Here is a 5,504-nt window from a genome sequence, read left to right on the forward strand (position 1 = left end):
CTTTTCTATTCAATTTGTAAATAATCACTTTATATTAAACCCTTTTGTATATAAAATATGTATAAAAATGGTATTTTAAAGATACCTTATTTTGAACCCACATGATACACACATATATTCACTGAGTAACTTACTCTAGCGAGACATGCATTCCATATCCAAGGTTGACTAAGAAACAAATTATAGTCTACATCATTCATGATAAAAAAATTTACTTTGAATTGTACTTTGGAAATTTTGATACACCAATCCCTTAAGAATCCCAAGGGTTTGACCTTAAATCCATCAACCATGGTCAAATTGAAGTACATTGGTTCAATCAGTGGATTTTTCCAAGCTTGGAGTATACTTTGTTTGATGATACTTAGACCAGCTCCATTGTCCACTATTCCTTGCCATGTAGTGTCTCCAAGGGTCTCTTCAGGAAGCACAACATATTGCTCATCTCCTTCCCAAAATATACTAACACCTAGAGCATTAAGGGATGGTGGAACATTAAGGTTGAGTAGTAATCTATGGTGTGATTGGGTAGGGTTTGTACTTACCACCCAATTTTTTACTACCTACCAAATCATGGGACTGCTTTTGAGTAGAGTTCTGAGTGGAATGGAAATGTTAGTTGAAGCAAGAGCTAGGATAATGGTGGGTGTGATCTATAATTGTATGGTGAGAGAATTGCATTGGGAGCAAGAGAAATATCTTGTTCTTGGGGCTACAAATCGATTGGTGGTTTCGTGATAATTTCATCAAGCACTCGTGGCTTCTCTAGAAGCAAAGTATAGGATAGAGGGGACAAGCTAGGTATGTTGATGATTTCATCAGCCTAGTCAATATGCATTTATTCTCATGTTTCCCTTACCCACTCCTTGACCTTAATGATTGCCATCAGTTATACTGCATAGGATTAGGGTAGGAGTTGTCCTTCATCACACGAGGGTTTGTTTAGTGGTACGAGGTGTGGTTCTAGCACTCTTTATGCTAGAAACAGTATATATTTTGGGTGGGAATGTGTTCCATCCATCATCATGGGTCCCATAGGGTCAAATCCCCCCAGTTTGCTTTGAGCACGAGTGATGGCATGCACTAGAATGGGAATGCTTTCTTCATCATGTAGCATTTATTATGGTAAATGAGCTCAAGGGTATAAGTAGCACAACTGCTTGGCTACTACTTGCCTTATGGTGTGGACAATTTAGGTACATGTGCAAAATTCCACATTCATGGAAGTGCTAATCAACTTTGTTGGCCTTGTCTTGATTATGTTTCTATGGGCACCTTGAGGAAATGTCCCCTGGTTTCCCACAATTTCAACAAGTGATGGGTTCTTCATTAGGGCCAAAAGTGCTTCAAAAAATACAATTGTAAGAAAATTATTAAGTTGTTAATTAGTTGAAGATTTGGAAGAGTGAAGCCTCCAAATTTGGTTGCTCATATACGATTAATGAGAGAATATTTGGTTCATTGAATGGGCCGTCCATTAATTTTCCTCATCTTTTAATCTATGTTAAGGTCACATTTTTGATTGTTTTTGTCTTGGAACTTGAGAGATTTTGTATTTTCAATATATTTACATCAAAATCGTGTTTGTTTGCTCTCGCATCTTCTTTTCACACACCATTATTTTCTTTGTGCTTGCTTTCTATAATTATTAGATGCTTTTGTGATTGATTTGCTAAAATGTTTAGCAATACCTCTTCAAATAACATAGGTGCATGCACATGCAAGTACAAACTTACCATTCAGCTAGATCTGATTTATGCATCTTCGATTAGCATACACCATGAGATTTAGGAGACTCTTGGAAACCCTCCCCCTCTTCTCTGTCACTATCAAAGACTATCATACCTACAAAAAAATAAGCTTCCTTCAAAACTAAAGAATATTGAGATATTGAGCTCCACTCGTGATATGCCAGGGTGACCGTTGTGCATTTATGTCACCGACTTGTCAGTTGCAGATGCGATTGGTACACCGCCCATGAATAATAGCTGGATGATGGCTATCCTTATCTACTCTAGTTCGTGGCTCAGTTAGTATGCCACCTTAGTTGGTTGAGTTTGGTTTGAGACCCATATATAGGGTTCTTCTATTTCTATGTATTAGAGTTCTTTTAGCTTACACAACTAAGAAGAGGAAAACTGTTTTTAGCCTCCACCTGTGTGTGTATTCCCCCATTGTGCAAGCAAGAAAGCTACAAGTGAGACTCCTTCCTTCTCTCCCACAACCTTGACATGGTATTAGAGCCTTGTTCGTGGTAAGGAGATCAAGAAAGCAAATCAAGTTCGCGGTGTTCTCGTAAGAGGACCAGTGTTGCTTTCATTTTTCTGTTTTGGGAGCAAGTCTCTGCAGGTAGCACAGCCAGAAAGTGCAAGAGTGAATTATCTCAGATTGAGACGCCCTTCGCGGTGTAGCAAAAGGGCAGTATATGCTTTGTTTTTTTGATTTGAGGCCATTTCGGGGCCTGTTTTGAAGGTGGAAGTTTTCTGCATGCACTCAGGAAAAGGCCCTGTTTTATGCTGTGTGACCACTGTTCTACAGGTCGGTGAAAAGTTATTGTAGAAATTTCATCGTATGCCTGTGCGCAGAGACATTGGGAGTTACAGAATCATCCTTATTTCCTGTTGATGCAAATTCATCACTAGGAAGTGACTGTGTGGTCAAATACCACTTTCGTCAGTTTTGTAGATTTGCCCTTGTGAGGCTGAAGCTCTGTTCTTTGCAGTGACAAAATTTTTTGCAATGTTCTGTAATGGCGTCTGATTCTCTTTCACATATTGTCACTGAAAAGCTTAACAAGAACAACTTCCAAGCATGGAAGTTTAGAATGACGAATTTTCTTATGGGAAAAGGATATTGGGAATTCGTTGTAGGAAATGAAGAAGAACCAATTTTTCCTGATGTTCCCAATCAACAGCAAATGCAGGCATTTAAAGCATGGCATGAGAGAGCTAGGAAAGTTATGTACTGGCTGTCTATCAGCATTTCAGACTCTATGATTGTGCATATTCAAGATGCAAGTACGCCAAAGGAGGCATGGGATACTTTGTCAAAAATGTATAGCACAAATACGTAAGCCAAGAAAATGCAGCTCAAGCAAGAGTTGCACAATGTACAAAGAGAAAGTATGAGCATCAATGACTACCACATGAAGGTGAAGAAGATTGCAGATGCACTTGCTTCCATTGGGTCGCCAGTGGAAGATGATGATTTAGTTTCTGTGACCTTGAATGGTCTAGGAAAGGATTATGCACAGTTCCGAACATCCATTTCCAGTTGATTGCTCTTCTAATTTCTGAGGAGCAGAGAAATGGTGGTGCATCTTCTTCAGGAGGAACTTCAAAAGAAGATGTCTTCTACTCAAATGCTGGAGGAGGTAGAGGCAGAGGTAGAGGAGGCCGATCTGGAGGCCGTGGTAGAAATCAGAATATGCAGCAAACTCAAGAAAACCAGTCCTATGGAGGAGGACGTGGTAACTCTAGAGGCAGGGAGAGCCAAAGAGATCGTGGTGGATGGCAAAGAGGCCAAATTGCAAACAACAATGTTGAATGCTACTACTGTGGTAAAATGGGTCATATGACTAAAGACTGCTATAAAAAGGAGAATGACATCATGAATGGAAAATTGCAACAAGGAAATTATGCATCTTCTAGTAGACAGGGTGATGACAGAAATGAGCATTCGTTTATGGTGCAGCACATGACCAATTCTGTGACAAGTGCAGAAGAAAGAAACGATGTGTGGTATGTTGACTTAGGTGCATCAAACCACATGACAGGTCATGCAGAATGGATGCAGGATGCAAGGAAAATGGAAAAACCAGGATTTGTGGAGATTGGTGATGATACTGCACATCCAATTGTGCAGATTGGAAAAATTCCTTTGTCTATGTAGGATGGGAAAAAGAAATACTTATCAGATGTATTTCATGTCCTGAATATCACCAAGAACCTAGTTTCTGTTGGTCAAATGGTTGAGCAGGGCTTGCAGGTCAGATTTAATTCTCATGGATGCTTTGTTGAGGATATGAAAAATAAAGGTCTCTTGATAGCAAAAGGAAAGAAGAAGGGCAGAATGTTTACATTGGATGCAGACATGCCTGAATTGAGTATAGTAATGTTTGCACATGGGACCGGTGTAGTTGCAGATATTGATATTTGGCATAAACGCATTGGTCATGTTAATGTACATCGACTTAAATCAATGCAAGCCCAAAATATTGTTGCAGGATTGCCTAAATTCAAGGTTGTAGAAATGCATAAGATATGTGAAGCCTGTCAATTTGGAAAATAGACAAGGAAACCATTTCCTAGACATGTTCAAGAGAGTAAGAAGCCATTGGAATTAATCCACTCTGATGTGTGGACTACTAAAGCTGCATCTCTTGGAGGCTATCATTATTTTGTCACTTTTATTGATGACTATAGCAGAAAAGTTTGGGTGTATTTTATGAAAAAGAAAAGTGAAGTTTTTAGACATTTTAAAACTCTTAAAGCTATGGTTGAAAAAGAAATAGGCCTGCAAATAAAATGCCTAAGGTCAGATGGAGGGGGAGAGTATCTCTCAAATGAGTTTGCAAGGTTCGTGCAGGAGCATGGCATAAAACAACAATATTCATGCAGTCATACCCCACAGCAAAATGGAATTGTAGAAAGAAAAAATAGGCATATTGGAGAGGTATCTCGTGCCATGCTCAACGAAAAAGACTTGCCAGATTTTTACTGGGCTAAGGCAGTTGCTACAGTAATCTACATAATGAACAGGACTCCCACTGCAACAATACGTGGCATGACTCCAGAGGAGAGGTATACTGGTAGGAAACCAGATATTTCTCATTTGAAAATTTTTGGTTGCATTGCCTATGTTCATGTGCCAGATGAGTTGAGATCCAAGTTGGATCCAAAAGCTGAGAAGTGCATCTTTATTGGTTACTCTCTGCAGCAAAAAGGGTATAGATGCTATAATCCTTCTACTTGTAAGTTTACAGTGAGCAGAGATGTTGTTTTTGATGAGATGAGTAGCTGGTATAAACCAGTAAATGTGATTGATAATGTAGATGCACAAAATGGTAATGCTGCACAGAATTCACAGCAGCAGTCATCACAAGATATTAGTGGACCTGGAGCGTCCTCTAGCAGTGGTTCACATTCTTCGACATGGACATGCAGATTGAGATTAGGAGAATCTTCTTAAAGCAATGCAGATAGTGGTATGTGGATATCACGAAAAGGAAAAGAGAAGGTAGATCAGCCCATGTTTGATGTGAATGCAGGTCACTCTTATGTGGATGGTGAATCTAGTGGCTCAGAACAGAGCATTAATGATGAGTTGGGTATTCCTTCTATTCTTACACTTGGAGTAAGGAAGACCAGGGATGTTTTGAGAGCACGTGGAGTGAACCTACTTTGCGCAGGTCTACCAGAGCTAGGTATCCTGTGGATAGGCTGAAATATGATGGATTTACAGCCATTCACTATGCATATATGGTCAAAGTGATATAGGAACCA

Source organism: Lygodium microphyllum, chromosome 18 (assembly GCF_053477565.2).
Source record: "Lygodium microphyllum isolate KBCC chromosome 18, Lygodium_microphyllum_v1.1.10, whole genome shotgun sequence".
Taxonomy (NCBI): domain Eukaryota; kingdom Viridiplantae; phylum Streptophyta; class Polypodiopsida; order Schizaeales; family Lygodiaceae; genus Lygodium; species Lygodium microphyllum.